At 38.6% G+C, this 19,577-nt stretch overlaps 1 protein-coding gene across 1 annotated transcript in view; it reads left to right on the forward strand.

Annotated features, from left to right (window-relative positions):
- ADAM22 (ADAM metallopeptidase domain 22) overlaps nucleotides 1-19,577 on the forward strand; it is a 2,281,988-nt gene that overhangs the window by 12,041 nt on the left and 2,250,370 nt on the right. The gene's annotated exons all lie outside the window — the stretch shown is intronic.

The following is a 19,577-nucleotide window of genomic DNA, read 5'->3' on the forward strand; positions in this document are numbered from 1 at the left end:
AGAGAAGTGAATTAAGTAAAGTAATTCTGATGAAGTTCCTTATTAAATAAAGGAATGTAAGAGCTAAATTATATGTGCAAATCTGTTCTGGTAATTTTGATTCTCTGTTTTTCATTTTGGAAATTGAAATGGAAACTATAATAAACTAATTGAAAAGCCAAACTCCTTGGAGATAGAGCCAATGTGTTGACGAGCGCAAAGTCCTGTCACTATACTTGGTATCCTACAGACTGCTTAGAGTTGACCTGTGTCTGGCATACAAGGCACTTTCAACCCAGTACTGATAGATTTACAGCATGTCAGCAAGTCAAATGGCATTAGAAATACTCTGTTTAGGTATCTAAACATCTTCTGCAACAACAACAGAATGGTTTGGAGGGACAAGTTTATCTTGTAGAGGATACCACTGCTCTGGAACAGACTCCCATCCACTTAAAACAAAGCTCATCCTGGTTTATATTCAAGCACAACTTGGATCTGTGGATGGGAAACAGAAAACATTCCCCAGGAGTGCTTCCTGTACTGCTGTTGGACAGAAGCAGTGCCTAGCATGTATGGTTCCCTTCAGATTATCTACGGGAAGACCACAGTTATTCTCACTAGCGGTAATGTATAATTATCGACAATGGTATGGGTAAGGCTAATCTAACACCAGATGGGATGGGTTAATTTAAGGAGCAAAAGGGAAATTAGATATCTGCAAGGACAGCTAGCCTATTCTTACCTGGGAACCTATGAACCCAGAGTTCAGTTATCACTTTTTCTGAAAGTTAGACATTTCTCACCAAACTTAATGTTTCTGACTTGGCACTTGAGTTTTGATCGCTATCAGAATTATGAAGCATTGTGTTAATGTACTTAACCAGATACTGGTTATCTAGCAAAATAAAATCTGCTCCAGAACTAAAGTTGTGCCACCAGAGGAAAATGATAATACAAAGCACCAGTCACTAAAAAATAAACTATAGCAAAACAATTAAAAAGAGAAAGTAGCATTGTTTGAATTTTAGTGGTGAAACTACTCATATAATATGGGGTGGCAAGCCTCGCTTGCAGGCTGTTGCTCTTTAACCCCATTTTTGCACCTGTACAGAATATGCTTTTAGATGATTCTTCACTGAGGTCTATAGGGATGGAGCTGCAGATGAAAGGCAGATAACAGGCAAAGATACCATCATAGCTTTTGGTATTTCTTCTGACAGAGTTATGTAAGTTTAAATCCTTGCACCTGAAATCCATGGAGGGGGTCATGCCAAGAGCAGTTACTGTTACATAAGATTTTTTTGGGTAAGCATTAAGTGACTGTCTTAAATTTGTAGGCTGAGGTCATCCAAGCTGTTCAAATGCACATAGATACAGTGATGATCCATTCAATTTTTGTGTTGTAAACTTTCCATCTGTGTGCTAGGTTGTCTTAAGCTTAATCACTTGTTTCTTTTCAACATGTGTTCTGATCTCCAGACAGCATTTGGGGTAATAGTGTATCCATGATTGTTTTGGCTGTAGTTGCACTGGTTAGTGTGTAGCTTACCTGATATGTCCGCCAAGATGCTGTTTTTCTATTTTTTTCTTTGCTGCTCAAGTTTGACTCTTAAAGAAAACATCACAGTCAAATACTCTATAGGTATGACTTTCAGTCATAAATTGGTTGAAAGGCATGACTTCCAAAGGTATGGTTGCAACTCTTTTTGTATCTGTATGACTGTCCATTGGTCGGTCAATGTACTTGACAAACAACACATAGTCCAGTTTAATTGTACTGAGAAGCAGTCCTGAATCAGATAAACAGAGTTCTAGGTTGCGGAACCCATGACATTGCTTCTGCTGTACTTCTAACAGAGTAGCACCTTGGGAGTAGTTGTTGTTTTATGTACTGTACTAGCTGACCACACCTCAGAAGATTCATATGTCATTTGCGATTATGTACTGAGTACCGACTACTGTGGGACACCAGAGGTTGCATCAAAAAGGGGATCTTAGCCTCTTACCATCTAACGAGCTTTTGACTGCTGTAGTTGAAAACCAGACAAGTCCAGGAACATTTCCCAGGTGTGTTGTCTCATGTTTAGGACTATCTAGACTGTCTATTGCTAAGAAATAAGCTGTAGTAGTCCCAAACCCTAGACAGAAACCATGCTGTGTGTCAGTCAGGAAGACATTTTTATTAATAACTAATTTAAGCCTAGTGATGCCTACACGTGTTTCTTAAGTTGCACCTTAATTATGCTTGAAGGCGTTTAAGATTGCCTGCATAAAAATTAATAATTTTTCATTTTAAAAGTTATATGATGGGCAATACAACTGCACTAATAGTTGGCCTGTCTAGTACAGGTAAATAGATATTAATTGTTCATATAATATTTTTATTGTAATAAATGTCATATTTCTTTAAATATCTCAACAACTAAGTGGCAAAGACAGCTGCTTAACCTCACGTTAAAGCTCTCAGTGTGGATAAAAAAGTGCTGCAGAAAGTGTGTGTGTGTGTGTGTGTGTGTGTGTGTGTGTGTGTGTGTGTGCGCGCGTGTGTGTGCGCACTCACACAGCATGAGTTGTTGCTGAGATACTGTAAGTTATTTACAAAATATTGCAAATTTTATACATACTGTTTACTGTGAATTGTAAAATCCAGTTTAAGACCTAAAACACAAAAGAATGCTACTGCTGTAAAAAATAGTTTGTGCTGAAGAGTTTGCCATTTACATATCTTTAGTAACCCCTATGGTTCCAAAGTTAGGAATATTGGTTTGAAATGTGAGGGTATAATATGAGTTATCAAAAATCTTGGGCTCCACCCATTGTAAATTACAGTGCAAACTTCCAGAACTCCATTGTAGGGAGTGAGTTAAGGAGGTGTACTAACTGCCTGTAGACCATCCTTCCACTGTTTTACTGAATTCAGGAAGCCTAGTGTTTAAAACTTTGCAAGCTTGTCCATTATACAGAGGAAGCTGTGCTTTTTTCCCTTCCCTAAGACTTTTTTTTTTTTTTTTTTTTTTTTTTTTATAAAGTTGTTGACAGATTGTTCTAGGGAGTCATTTCTCAGTCAGATAGTATTTGGTAGTCGGTATATCATTCACATGTAGAGAAACTCTGGATTTTTTTGGCTTTTCCCAGATAGTGGTCGCCACAGGGGATCACCGGTCTGCAGATTGATTGGCGGTGGTGTTTTTACAATGTTGAGGTGCCCAACCTTCACAGAAGCACACACATACATACACACACACACACACACACACACACACACACACACACACACACACACACACCTACCTGCATGTCTTTAAAACTCAGTCGACCACAGGGAGGACATGCAGACTCCGCACAGAAGGAGCTCTAGCTGAGAATCAAACTGGAGAACCTCTTGCTGTGAGGCGACAATGCTTATCGCTGCACCACTCCGGCCAATTGTGGCTTTTATTGCTTCTAAAAACTTTATAATCTCTGGCCAACTGACAGTAGCCAGTTTGAATGTTATTAAGGTACTACAAAGGTGGTATAGTGACATGCCCAGTAATTCCTTCTAAATGTGGGAACGATATATAGTTATTCATACATTTTATTTGTAGCATGGCTAATATACTGACAATGAAGACTGACATTTTTAACAGAAGGACAAAAACATGGAATTGGCAAGTGTCCTGCACCCGTCTGCCCCTTAATATTTACTGACTCTAAGGTCTGTGTTGGGGGTAAGAGTGTTCATCTACCTAACATGTAGTATAAATGTTATAAGTGACTAAATAAGATTTCATGTTAGGAAACTGATGATATAGCATTCAAACAGAGTCGTTGGTCAGTCACCGGGTTTCCATTTGGAAGCAGTCTTTTGGAAATGCATCCTAATCTTTTGTGCACAAGTACTCTGGGAGCAATCCAGACTGGAACTGGGAGTAGGTATTTTATCAGGACACTGAGAGTAGACTTTTGCCAGTCTTAACTTATAATAACAATTTAGGAACCAATAATTCAGTCCCAGTGTTTGAAGGGATAAAAGGTTGCCTCCCTCAGCAAAATTAAATAAACAAAAAAAAAAGAACTAAAGCAGTGAACAGCTAATAAAAGTCTCTAAAAAGTCCTTGCAATACTACAAGCTACCAAAGTAATCCACATGGTTGTGTTTTTTTTTCCAGATACACTTTTCACTTTATACAAGAGTAGCTGAATAGTATTAATTTCCATAGCTAGTAAAGTATGTAACACATTTGATTAGAAACAAGCAAAAGTATTGACTGAGAAAGAAATAGCTAGATGCCAACAACTCTTTAAGATGCCAAAAACATTCTTGCTAAACTAAAAAAAAAGAGTTCCAGACCATAATCAAATCAACCAAACCTAGCTATGACATAAGAGAGCATCCCAAGTGAAAGATAACCACAAAACCTTGTTTAATTATGTTAAAATGTCAGAAACAATGCTCAGCTCACTACATACTCTGACTTGGAGGACATATCAAATATACTAATTGATAAATTTACTTTAAAACTTCACTCCCCATCATAGCTCTCAACTAAACAGGGACAAATGTCAACAGAATCAGGAACATAACCAGAGTACATCAGGGACAATCGGGGACACTTTTAAAATGTTAGTACTATTAATATGAGACATTGACAGAATAAGATAAGGTGAATTAATGTATATCTTTTTAAGTTAAAGAAGTGTACACCATTGCTTATTGTCACTATTTATTAAGTGTAGTTCACAACTTATTCTTGGGTGATTTAAGTTGGGTGTATGTATGGATATGTGGTCTGAGAATATTGATGGGAGTCCATACCTCTCAACTGTCCCTGATTTTGACTCCTAAAATGTATGACTTTTGTAGGAAAGGTAGTGAATTATACTTAATAAATAGTGACAATAAAGCCTAGAACACTATATCTGTGGGGCCCGATAAAATACCAGGCTGCCTAATGGGAAGCCTGAAACATGACGTGTCTGATCGCCTGCCAAAGCTCTTCAATATTAGCCTCAAAACTGGCTTCATGCCAGACGAAAGGATGATGGCAGCAGCCATTCCTTTGCAAAAAAGTGGGGCTCCATTGGACCCAGATAACTATAGACCCATAAGCCTGACCAGTCTCATTTGTAAGGCTATGGTAAGGATAATTTTGGAATTAGTATATAATGATAGAGATAACCTACAGACTCTCAGACACATCTAGTTAGGATTCCTCAGGGACAGGTCCATCCTACTTAACCTGGATGACTTCTTTGAAAACATTACTAATGCAATGGATGAGGGCAAAACAGTATACACCACATATCTAGACCTCACTAAGGAACTTAACATTATCCCACACACTGTTATCATAGATAAACTCTCCCAGCTAAATGCCAATTACTGATTGACCTATTGGATAGCAAATTGGACTACAAATGGAACTCGGGAAGTTAGGGAGTGCTGCTATGGCTCTACTTTCAAATTTCAAAATACCAAAATGTTGAATTGCAAAATCTCAAGATCAGAAACTCGAAAGATCGCAACACTGAAACTTTAAAAGACTGAGGTTTGCATTATTGAATTTCATAATATCAAAAGTTAAGCAGTGCGGTATGGTAAATTGCCAGTTTCTTTAATGTAATGCGATCTTGCAACTGATATATTTAATTTGCAGGGGGTGTGGGGGGTGCAGGGGGCACAGCCCCCTGCAAAAACATAAAACAAAACATGTTTGAACTAATTTTTTGAATCGTTAAGGAGATTTATGCGGACACTAGATATATAGCTACAACAACAGTGTTTGTTTTGTTTTACGTTTCTTTCTATGTTATGTATAAGAATTTTAATAAAAAGCACTTACTTAGGTTTTTAGGTAATTTAATCCCATACAAGTTTACTATAGCTCCTGGAACGTAGTATGTTATGTGCACTATATTGGTTACATTACTTTTGAGAATATTTAAAGGGATAGAAGCCTATGCAGAGAGTTTCTGTTTGCTAGTTATAATAGTGTTTGGTAAAGTAACCTCGATCTTTTAAAGTTTCAGTGTTGTGATCTTTTGAGTTTCAAGTTAGAGATTTTGAAATTCGACATCTTGGTATTTCAAAATTTGAAAGTAGATCTGCTGCTATACCTCCTTCCAAAGATCTAACACTAGTAGTATACCAAGGGCTCAGTCCTTGGGCCACTCTTTATTGCCATTTACTTTCTGGAGGCCAAAGCTAATATTAAGGGTTTCTGGCTGACCAAGTTTGCAAACTACAATACACTTTGTGGCATTTTAAACTGCCCTGAGGGCACCAAGTTCCTTAAAGAGGGCCTGTCCCCAAAAAATAACTGGTGTCAAAACCATGGACTAAAACGAAATACAAAGAATTGTATAATCGTATCCTTTGGAAAGCATGACTCCCCTTGTAGCTATCACATTGAGAACACACCCCTGAAAATTGATCCTGTAATTAGAGATCTAGTAGCCTGTCTTTTGATCACCATATCATTTTTCATTGTACAGCTTTATATATAAAGATATTGCATCCAGACCCAAGGATGTAATTTTTCCACTGTACTCTGCACTCATTAGGTAGATCATTGGGTACAATGGCCCTTTTGGGATCTTTCCAAACACTTCTCACAGCTGGAATGACCACAGCTCATTAAAAAAAATCAAGGTCCTAAATTGTAGAAAGGGAGGCTGCTGGCATGCTGTGCATGAGAGAAACACATGGCTGCTGACTCATGGGAGAAGCATTTTTTAGTATTATTATTATTGTTATATTCTGGGTATCATTCAGAACTGAAGTCATTATATAAGGGAGGCTGTGAGCTTTCTATTGTGGATGAAAAAAACGTGTTGGCTCTTGAGGGAAATTTATTATTATTATTATTTTTGCAGTTACTATATAGGGGGTGGGGTGTGCTCATGCTGGATGTGGATGAAACAAATCATGCTGTTTGCTTATCAGGGGAGTTGTTATTTAAATCCTGTCAGGCTTCTAGAATACTTTGCATGTTTGAATACTGTTAAATCGTGAAACAAAACTGAAAGTGTCCCTTACAGTGCCTCTTATTTTTGGTTTGTGCCTCGTGATCTTTTGGTAAATCATTGAGTATTCCTGTCACTAAGTTAAAGATGGGTACCTGTGGATGAAAGCAACAACAATGTTGAAACTGTCCCTGATTTTAACAGAATGTCCCTGTCCTTGCCCTATAATATATATATATATATATATATATTTTTTTTTTGTGCCTCAATATTTGTGGTTTTATAATATATCATTGAGAACTGCAGTTGCTAAATGGGGGAGGGGTAGCTGTGGAAGACAGCAACTAATTCTCATATTGTTTGCACAGTTTAAATTGTGGCTTTACAGGAACTAGCATATATTTGCATAAAATAAGGTATAATATTTATTCTCTAGCTATTGTTTTAAGGTGTAAGTGATGAAAGTTGAAGCGGTGGGTGATTTCACAGAATGTCCTTAACTGCCTCATATTTTTGTCTTGCAAGTCTTGAGGACTGCAGTCACTGAATGCATGCGGGGTTACCACCTGTCCCACTTTGCGAGGGACAGTCCCTCATTGAGCAGTTGTGTCCTGCAAAAAAAGTGAAACAATGGCAAATGTCCTGAGATTTTAGGATAAAATTATTTCCTATATTTTATGTAATAGTTGCATAAAACAGTTATTCTGTATCTGAAACACCTAAATGTTAAAGAAACAGAATAAGCGACTAAAATGCTACAATAATAAGCTTTTATTTAGGTAAAAAAGTGAAGTTCTGTCCTTTGTACTGGCCGTGGGTATGTTTCGCCCTGCAAAATCTGATGTTTGTACTAAAAATGTCCCACTTCGGGCATTTGAAAAGGTGGCAACCCTAAATGCATGGGTCTGGCTGCGGATGAAAGTAACTTAGTGTATTGTTATTTGCTCAGTTTAAAGTCTGTTTTTATGGGACTAGTGTACATTTTTATGGATTACTTTGGAATATTTATTCTTTGGCACCTGTAAGCTGAAACTGTCTCTGATTTCACCTATAGTTCCTGACTTATCAAATGTCTATTCCTCATAATGTGCATGTTTTTTTGGCAAATTCATTGATGATTGTAATTACTAAATGAGTGTTTGACTTTTAAGACTTTATATTCTTCAGAAAATGTATGTCAATGCAAATGACTTATTCTGTCAACTTTCTAAATATATAAGAGCAATAATTAAAACATGTCCCTAATAGAGTCATCACCTGTTTTTTTTTTTTTTGGTTTTATCTCTGATTCTTGCATTAAGAGGTTGAGAGGTAGTAGTTTTTTTTTCACATTCATATGAGGTGTAAACTATAGAGTCACTGTAACTTCTGGGTGGGTATGGTGATTGTTTGTGGATGAAAGCAACATCATCTGATCATTTGCTTGTTCAACCATCTAGCTTTGAGTCACTAATGTGCATTTGTGTGCAGTAAATTGTAATATATGTGGCTACTGTTCCTGTGAAAAAAAAAATGAAATTACATAGCTCTGAACTGTCCAGGAGTTCACTTGATTCCCCAATCCTATATTTGGTCTGGTTCCCATTATGTAGTTTCTAGCGAATCACTGAGCATTGCAGTCACTAAATAATGACATATTTGAGTTTCAGTGTTTACATCCTTCAGAAAATTCATGCTAATGTTAAATCTGGGCCTTTGTCTTTTGTTTTGTTTTGGTTCATGATTCTTGAGTTAAGAAGTTTAGAGGTATTATTTTTTATCACAGTAAGATGAGGTATATGCTATCATTGTGGCTAGTAACTTCTTTGTGTGGATGGGGTCTGTTTGTGGATTGAAGTAACTTACCAGCTTGTTTTCCCAGTTTAAACAGGCTGGCTTTGTAGGACTATTGAGCCTTTGTATGAAATAAGTTGGAATACTGTGTGTTTGTATGAAAAAAAAAACTCGAACTACATTGTCCATGTTAAGTCATTTAGTTTTATCATAATGAAACATCTGAGATGTACACAATCAACAGTAGGGCTAGAATTGTTGGGTTTAGGGGCTGTTAGTGAATGAGAACGGCTGAGTCTAGCTGTCATGTTCAAGATAAACTGTTATTACTCTGGCTTTACAGGACTAGTGTGCATTTGTGTAAAGCAAGTTGGAATACTTTACTGTGACAATTTTTAATCACTATCAGACATTTAGGATGTAGACAGTCAAGTAGCTACAGTTGATAGGTATGGACATTTGGTGAATTAAATGGCAGCATTTGAATAGTCTTGAATTAGGAAGGTGAATCAAAAAGTAAAATAGCATTTATGCATGTTCCAGAAAACAAGAAAATGTGTGTGTGTGTGTGTGTGTGTGTGTGTGTGTGTGTGTGTGTGTGTGTGTGTGTTTATTGGGGGGTTGAAAAATGCCCAGGGCTCACCAGTACATGAACGTATTTATGTCCACCTTGCTGTTAACACTTGTAGATTCTTTCTTGATTCCTATGTTCCTTATTATACTGTGTTTTCTTTATTATAGTATCATTCCTTTCTGTAATATTCAGGGAAAAGTCAGAATAGTCATTTCTCCAAAATGTCAGCACATGTACCATTTGTGTACTTGAAGGTATTAGAGTTTATCTTAGGGCATTCTTGTAAAAACTAAATGTATTTGTTTTGATTACCACACAACTGGCTGAAAATATACCCTTAATACCACATCCCAAACATGCAGATTTTAAAATCTCAATTAAATTATTTTCAGAACCACTTTTTGACTGTTCATCTGAAAGGATTAGGACTGTGAGCTGCTAACATGTCTAATACTTTCATTCTGAGTTTGTTGAAGTTTTTGATCAGAGTCTGCCAGTAATGCCACATATTCTGCATACAGCAACTTTGTTGATCTGCTGGAAGTCCTCTTTCCTCCTGCCTTTCTCCTGCAAACTGGTGATCAGGTTGTTGCTGGCATCCCATCTGAAAGGGATCTAACTATCTTCTTTATCTTTGTCTTTGCCTTGCAACCTGACAAGAATTTCTTTGTAATATCTGCTGAGTCACTTTCTAGAAGCTGGTAGAGTACATGTGATGCCTTGCTCTTTGTTATTGCAACTTCTCTCTCAGCCTTTTTGTTAGTCAATTAGTATTCCTTCATAGATTGGTCCATCTTTTCTAACTCCCACTTTTTCATGCGCTCCTTCTTCCTTTAGATGCTTTCCTGGACTTTTGTATTCCACCACCAGCTTTCCTTATGTAGATTATTTCCATACTTGTCTCAGCCACATATCTGTTCTGTAGTCCTCACGTGTGCTGTCTTGAGGTGCTGCCATTCTTCCTCAGCTCTACCTACTTCCTCTTCTTCCTGAGGTGTTACAGACCTGAGCAATTCCTTAAATTCTTGGGCTTTTTCTCCAGTTAACGTCCAGTTCTTCAGCCTTGCTTCTGTTGACCTTAGAGCATTTTCTGACAACTGCTTGCAGCTGATTGTGGCAACTAGTGGTTTATGACTGTTTCACTGGGGATGACTTTGCAGTTACTGATTCTACCCCAGTGCCCTTTCCTTACTAGGAGGAAGTGAACCTGAGTTGCATGTTGGTCACTGTTGTATATGACCTTGTGACTATCACTCTTGCTGAACCATGTGCTGGCTACCATAAAGTCATTTGCCAGACAAAAGTCTAGAAGGGCCTCTCCTTCTTTATTCCTGTTGTCCCACACATGTGGACCAAGGTAGCCCTCATATCCTGTTCTGTTTGTCCCGATATGTGCCTTTCGGCCACCCATTATTATCTAATAGGTCCTGCAACTGCTGTCTGAATGCAGTCTTTTCCTAACTATCACAACCTTGCCGTTGAGATTATGAATAGTGCCCTATTCTTACACTGTAGTCTGATTGCCATGAACCTGTTACTAATTCTAATGACATATCTCACTGTTTTCTGAAGTCTCTCCCTCACCACAGTTTTCACACCATTTCCAGCCTGTCCTTCTCCTGAGTAATAGACTGCAGATCCCAAGCCAAGAGGCTTTGTTGCACTTCCCTTCCAACTTGTCTGCTGGATACAATGGATATCCTGCCTGCTCCTTACAATCATGTCATCCATTTGCAAACTGCATACTGTTAGTGAACCTATGCTGAGTGTACCAATTCTTAGCTCATGTTTGGCAGGTTGATTGATTTTTACATTCCAGGTAACCCAAGCTAGGCAACTGGAAAAGGATCAGTCAGTAGTTTATTGAGCCAGAGCTGCTTTATGATGGGCACACACTGGTCAATAGGGACATATCCCTTTCACTGTTGGCATGGTTCCTTGGTATAGGTTGGAGTAAGCCAATGTGTATTTGATAACATTAGTCAACATGACCAAATTTTACACCATTGAGTAACTCATCCTGACACGGTGTGCAGTCTGTGATCCATATTCTCCTATTTAGAGGATACTGTGCACCACAGTTAATTCCCAAAGGGGTTGGTCTATACAAGTCTTCCCCTATAGGCACCATCTTGAGTCTGTACTGCTGCCCATGACTCCATTATTGGGTGAGTTTGAGGTGAAAACACTCCATACGTTTTTGAGAGGTGAGAGGAACCCCTCAGCGACACAGTGAGAACATGCAAACTCATTACAGACATTGGCTGGAGGTCAGGCTCAAGCCTTATACCTTGTGCATGGGAGGTAAAGAAAGACCTTAACCATTACACCATCATCATCATTATTATCATCGATTCCCTTTTCCCCATTTTTCTACATGGGGTCGGGGGTATCATGCTAACTGTCACCATCTCTCTCAATTCAATGTCACACTCCTGCCTTCTTTGACACTCATACATCCACCTCTTTGCTGGATGTCCTCATTTCCTCTTACTTTCTTCCTGTCTGTCCCAAATCTTCTTTACCAGATTGTCTTCTGCTTTTCTGCAAATGTGTATGAGCCACCATAATCTGGTCTCTTTGATCTTTTCTGCAATTAGACCTGGCTTGGCTTCTGCTCTTATGTCCTCATTTCTTCATCTGTCTCAGTGTGCATACTACCACCCCGTCTCAAGCACTTCATTTCTATCACCTCTAGCTTCCTCATCTGCTCTGCCTTTACTGCCCAGATTTCTGTACCATACAGTAGTCCTGGGCATACCACTGTTTTGTACACTTTACTTTTCAGCTTCTTTGGCCTTTTTTCTGTCATTCACTACATCTGAGACTCTATGCCAGTTGACTGCAGCCCATCTAATTCTAGCTTTGACCTCTTCATTCAGACTTCCATTCTCCTCAACCACCTCTCCCGATAATTGAAACTATTAATCTGTTCCAGGGTCTATATTAGGTCAGCGAACGCTTAAAAAAGCAAACGCTGATTGATCGACCTTATGTAAGCGAAAGCTTACAATCTCGAACATCAGCGATTTTTTTCCTAGGGAAAAAAATCGCTGATCCAAAACACATACACACAACATAAGCGCACCAAACAAACAGAAATCCACACACATACACCTAAAATCTGACACCTAACCCTACACCAAACTATGCACACACCACTAACTATCCACTTACCTTAACCCTAACCCTAACCCTAAGGTCCGTCACTATCGCACACTTACCTCACCCGCTCCCTTACCCTAACTCACCTAAATCCACCCTACCCTCACGTCCACACAATCGCACACATACCTAACCTGAGCCCTAACCCTAACTCACCTAACCCACCCTAACACTCACATCCACACAATTGCACACTTACCTGAATCCGACCCGTAACTTTCCACCACAGCACTGAAAATACCGAAGCAACAGAAACGGACAGCCAAATTCTTTCCCTAGGAAAAAATTCGAGTTTCTGTTGCTTTCATATTTTTAACTTTCGCTAAAAAAGGTTGATCAATCAGCGTTCGCGTGTTTAAGCATTCGCTGATCTAATATAGACCCTCTGTTCCACTATCTTTCCTTCTATCTCCGTTCTCAACTTCTTCTGATTTCCCCAGTTTGCTACCTGTCTTATCTATGCTTAATTTCATCCCTTGTCCCTTCAGTTTTGCATTCCATTCCCCTATCCTTTGCTGAAGTTCTTTCTCAGAGTCTGCTTCTAATGCCACACCACCTGCATACAGCAACTTGGTTGATATGTCTCCTCCAACCTGCTTGCTAATATATTCCATCACCAGCATGAATGGCAGTGGGTACAGAGCTGAAACCTGGCGCACATCCACTCCCACTTTGAACCCCTCTGTGAGACCGAACACTGTTCGTACTTGAGTCATTGAGTCCTTGTACATAGTCTGCACTAATTCTACCAATGTTTCTGGGACTTTGGACCGCTGCAGTACTGCTCAAATCAGCTTTCTTGGGACCTTGTCATATGCTTGCTTCAAGTCTAGGAATGTTCAGTTGGACTCTTTCCTCATCTCAAGAATCTTCTCAAACATCTGTCTCACTGCAAACATCAGGTCAGTTGTGTTCCATCCTAATCTGAATATGAGCTGCTCATCTTCCATCTTACTTTCTACTACTCTGCATATCTGTATATCGGTCACCCTCTCTAGAACTTTCATGCAATGTGATAAGTGTTTGATGCCTCTATACTGCCCATAGTTGTGGATGTCCTCTTTGTTCTTGTACACTGGCATGAGTATATTTATTCTCCAGTCATCTGGGTATGCCTTTCTCTCCACACTGCTGTGAGTACCCTCAGGAGCTATTTCTCCCCAAGCTCACCCAGCATCTTTATCATATCTGCTGTGATGCCATCTGAGCCTGTTGCTTTCCCTGACTTCATTTTTGTTGGTGCATTCTTACATCCTCCAGGGTGGGTTCCTCCTCTTCTCTCATCGTAGACTGTGTCTCGGGCAGCATAGCTTCTGTGGTGTTTTCTTCATTCAGAAGCTGCTGGAAGTACTCCTTCCATCTGCCTTTGATGTCCTGTGGACTGGTAAGCAGGTTGTTGCTGGCTAATTATCTTCTTTATCTGTCTGTCTTTGCCTTGCAACCTGACAGTTTCTTTGTGCCATGTACGGAGTCACTTTCCAGAAGCTGGTACAGTGCCTCCAATGCCCTGTTCTTTGCTATTGCAACTCTTATGTTTATATTCTCCATTACACCATCAGGTCTCTCAATACCATTGTGTCTTCAAATTAAACCTGCTCTTAATATCTCCACAACAGTAAACGGAATTTTACACAAAACCAGGTGGTTAATTTGGCCTCAGTTTTTGGTTGAAAACCCTGCTGACTACTCAGCAACAGCAAATACTATGGAAATATGAGTGAGTAACACTTTGAGTCCTGTAAGTATTATGAAGTTGTAGTACTAACAAAACTAGGCTAGCCACTGATGCAATGCATGGCAGTACATGTAGTGAGCTGCACTAGCAAGAGTTGTAGCTACTGCTAAAGCAAGACTTCGGCTAGGAAATGTCTTTGAATTTGCTGCAGGGTCCTTTTGAGCCAAGTAGGTTCAGTTGGCCTAAGGCTGCACTTGCTAATTTCAGTGACCTAGCTGTTATACAGAGTAATGGGCTGTACTCTATGCTGTATTACAACACTGCTTAAAAGTCTTACGACATGTAGGTAAAAGATAAAAAAAAAAAAATGGTTTACTTTGTGTCTATGGCAGCCGCCACGGAATAGGCATGCATATCGTAAAAGTTCCATTCATGTTTTGAAAGTTGACCAGATTACGTAACTGTGCATTTTCTGTTATGACAGAGTTTGGTTGGTTTAGAATCCCATTCCCAGCTGGTTCTATGCTGATTCCTCTTGCTTGCTGGAATATTGTTCATCTACCTGTATAGGTTCAAGTGGTTATTAAAGAAAAAATTAAAGAATAAATATGAATAACCTCATAGCTGTTTGATATAACAAGCCTATTTTGTCACATCACTAGATTTGCCACTGGCTCCCCTTATAGAACCCACCACTGTTGCAACCTGCAACAACTCAGTTGGTTAGAACTACAGAACCAACTACAATATAATCAACTTCTGATTGCTCAAAAAATTCTCCACCACCCTACTGACACCCCTATCCTTTCTAATCTGATTTCCCCATACAAAAATCTTACAACACTACGCTCAGCTAACAAGTTACACATTGCCAACAATATATCAAATAACAAAGCAGGAGATTCACTCTTTTCCAATGTGGTTGGTAGAATCTGGAACAAGCTTCCTGACACACTCACTTCTCTCTCCTCTACACAACTCTTTAAGAAACACCTCAGATATTACCTAAAAGGACAATGGCTTTGTCCCTGCTCTAAGCCTGATTAAAATATACTTTTACTTTTTCGCCCCCCTCCTCTCATGCTTTTTAACAAACCCCACCCCTGTGAATCACTGACTTTTGACTACCAACCCCTTTTTACCTGCTCTTTCTCCTGCCTTGTCTCTATTTTATTTTTTTCTTTTTCTTTTCTTTCCCTTACTTTGTGATTTTGGATTTAAATTTCTTGTCTCTCAAATGAATGTTGATGCTTAATTATGTTAACTGTTGCATGATTGTATTTGCAACCCCTCTGTAGAATTAAAATATGATTATGCTATATCTACTCTAATGTCTCTGTACAGTGTTCACAGTACTAACTTCTGTACTTGTTATGCTGTATAATTGTAGCTAGTCTTTTTTTTGCTAAGTTTTTAATACCTTAATGAATTTGTACATGGAGCTTTTCTCCCCGGGCCTCTGCTGAAAATGGATATGTATCCAGCTAGACTAGCCCGGTCAACAAAAATAAATAAATAATAATTATTATGAACCTATAATAAATAATAATAATTAACAAGCATCCTCCAAAAGGGCCTCATAGAAACAGACAACTGGTGCCAGAGCCACGGCCTCAAGCTAAATGCCAAAAAGTGTATAGTCATCCCCTTTGGCAAAAACAAAGTGCCCACAAATTACCACATAGGTGGTAATCCATTAAGTACAGAAGAAGTAATTAGGGACCTGGGGACCCAAGTTGATAGCAATCTCTCATTTGACAACCATGTGGCCAAAGTGGTTAGAAAAACATTTTATATAGCCCACCTAATCATGAAGGGATTCACATCTAGATCAGGGGAGGTCATCGTGCCTCTTTACTCATCCCTCATCAGGCCCATAATTGAGTACAATTCCCTTTTGGGATGTACCTTACTAGACACCTGCAGCAACTGGAAAGACCCCAAAAGTACCTCACCAAGAGGATCAAAGGGCTCAAACAGATGCCATATGCTGCCCGGTTAAAGAAACTCCAGCTCTACTCAGTGGCATACTGCCTGTTCAGAGGCGATCTGTGCCTGACGTATAAAGCCATGTCCAACCCGGAATTAATGGACATGCTGCACCTCAGAAAATCCAAATCCCATCGAGCTACGCTCGAGACTTGAACCTCAGCACTGAAATAAATAGGACATGCTGGAGGGATAGATTCATAACCCAGAGGCTCCCTTCACTCTGGAATAAAATCTTAGTCCAGGTTAGGCAGAGTCCCTCATTGACTCTCTTCAAGAGGAATCTTGATGAGTGGATGGGAGATCATAGGTTTACCCCGGGTATCACTTCTGTGTCACTGTTAGACAGAGGCACAGTATACTAACCTCGTAAAAGGGCATAGCAAAATAAATTTAAAATGGGTGGCGAAAGCCAAACACATTCTGGCTAGGCTTATAAATACCCTAGGGCAGATAGCCTAGTATGAACCTATGAACCTATAATAAATGGACTATTTTAAATAAAAATCTGAATAGCTATGATGGCACATTTTATCAAATATCTCAGTAAGATGAGACAGCTTTTAAGTTTATTAATAGAATGCATTTATGAGCATGTTTTCTTTAACAAAATATATGTGCAGATAAGTTGTTTAGGAATTGTTTTATGTGTTTATTTAACATTTGTTAACCGGGAAAGTCCGACTTGGACCAAAGCCAATTTTCAGCGGAGGCCTGGGGAGAAATGCTCCAGATGCTTGTCTTTGGGATATTGTAACAGTGTAACAGAATTGTAACAGTGATTAAGTCAGAGTTAAAAGGGTGCTTGACCTGATGTGTACTCCCACTTATGGTACACTTTTTTTGCACCTGTTCATCTTTTTAACCCATGTAATTTAATGTATATTGCTCACACCCATTCTGCCCAGTATTTGAGAAGCCAAAGTTCACCTTTTACTTCCTTCTCAAAGATTATGCAGTAGAATCCTAACTTGTCAGCAGGAACACATGCTTGTTATAAAAAGCACATACTCTACTTGTTAAAAAGGCCACAGAGTGTATCAACAATTTTACAGATCATATGCAGAAGTAAGATGACAGAAGTATCATAATTAGGGGTTCGATCTTGTGATCAAACTATGCCGATCATGGGTAAATCCTGATATGCCCATACCCACTCATGGGCTATTGCTTAATTATAACATGTATTCCCAGTAACTGTCAGTCCAACTTCTAATTTTACACCAAGGGTTCACTTTCCTAGGTTTCAGCTGATATCATTTTAAAATCTTTGCATTTTTATGAATAAATAGATTCTTGTTCTCTAAAAACAAAAACAAACTAGGTTTACTAACACTGTTTTGACTAAAATTCATATCATCTCTACAAGAAAGCAGTACATTTTGTAAAGTAATCCTAATTAACTTCTCAGAGTCTTACCACACCATACTAAGCTGTTTTAATCCTGTCTCATTTTCTTTCACTCATTCATTCTCCAGTTACCTGCTTATTCCAGTTTAAGATCATGTGGGAGTGAGCACCACAGCACCCATTGAAGACCCTTGACTCCCATTGCTGTTTGGTGTTTGTCCGGCTAAAGGCCACTGCCTCATTGATGATTCTCTCAAAAACATATTCTTCTCTTTGAGGGAACTTTTCTCTTTCCACCACTCTTCTTGTGTCTCATAGAGGTCTCAGCCTTGATGGTCCTCTTCAGCTTTACCAGAAAACTTACCACACTCAACACTTCTGTCAGAGATTGCTGCTTCTTTCCACTCATCTCTTTTATTCCAAAGGTCTCAAGTACACCCTGTGCTGACTTTCTCCACTTCCTCACTCGAGGAGCCATTTTTTGACTTTGCCACTCCTGTATTCATATGTGTGTTCGTGTGTGTATGTACACGTAAGTGTGTGTGTGTGTGTGTGTGTGTGTGTGTGTGTGTGTGTGTGTGTGTGTGTGTGTGTGTGTGTGTGTGTGTGTGTATAAGCAAAGGGTAGGAATTTTAAACAGACAAACCATTTGGTAAAAACTGCCAGAAAGACTCACCCAAGCTATAGTCTTCACTGTGTAATACCTTAAACCTCCCTTTAGCGAAGGCCAATTGGATGTATGGAAATGACTTCTTAAGGACATTCCAGTGTTTCAGCTGCATGGCTTCTAAATGCCCACAACTTTTAACTTTTTAAGTCTTTATGGGTACATTCAGAATAATAAAGTTACCCAAGTAGCTGTAGATATGTTACACACACATATGCGCACAAACACGAGCACGCACACACACGTGCCCACACACACGCACGCACGCGCGCGCACACACACACATCAAACTGTTTTAATCCTGTGTCATTGTTTTTTTCACATGGTGTGTGTGTGTGTGTGTGTGTGTGTGTGTGTGTGTGTGTATATATATATATATATATATATATATATATATATATATATATATATATATATATATATATATATATAGATATATATATATATATATATATATATATATATATATAAAACTTAGAGGCACGACAGACACACAAGGGTCTTACTTTATCTTGTACTACAGGTTTAAAGAACAAGTTTCTTGATGAGTGCAGAGCTAGTTTCTCTGAGCCATGTCTCATAATCCTATTAAAGTTCAAAATATTCTCTGAATTAAACAATGACACAATATTTTCCATTTATTAATTTTTATGTGAGTGTGTCTGGTGGTGCTGCGGTAGCATTGTCACCTCACAGTAAGACATTGTCCTTCGATTCTCAGCTAAAGCGTCTTCTGTGTGGAGACATGCGTGAATGGGCGTACCTTCATTGAAGGTTGTGCGTCAGGGCCGGCAACTGGGCATGTAAAAATCAACTCCCAATCATTAGCGGACCGGAGTTCCGCTGTGGCAACCCCTAACCGGGAAAAGCCGAAAGACACAACAACAACAACATATGAGTGTGTCTGGGTTAGAATAATGTTTCCTATTGACTTTGGCAGGGTAGTTGTTCAAGCTTTTGCTGAGTAGGCTTTTCGATTTTTTTTTTTTTTTTTTTTTTTTTTTTTTTTTTTAATATATACTCTGTCACGGATTGATTTCTCCTGTTGATTTAAGGGGCCTTTTAAGCTTTCTTTCGCTTTTGTCTTTTGTAGTGTGAGTAAGATGCAAATTGTTAGCATTTGTTATTTAAATAGATTAGATACAAGGTTTTGATAGTTTATTTTTTAATAAGTTGTGATTTGGCTCAACGTTTTGCCCAAAATGACATTTATCTTATTAGCTAGTTGCAGTTAGTGTTTTGTTTTTAGCCTTTTACTTTACATTTTTTTCGTGATAACAAGAATACATTTCATTTCTTTTTTTTTTTTTTCAAAATTTTTTTTTTGTTTTTATTGTAAATATACGAAAATTATGAGTAATATTATGAGTTCTATAGCAAATGGTTTGCAGTTCTTTTTTTACAAACAACTTTTGCTAAATTAATAAGATCTTTAAACATCAACTCTTGTTTAC

This window comes from Protopterus annectens, chromosome 3.part1 (assembly GCF_019279795.1).
Source record: "Protopterus annectens isolate FY-2018-M chromosome 3.part1, PAN1.0, whole genome shotgun sequence".
NCBI lineage: Eukaryota > Metazoa > Chordata > Ceratodontiformes > Protopteridae > Protopterus > Protopterus annectens.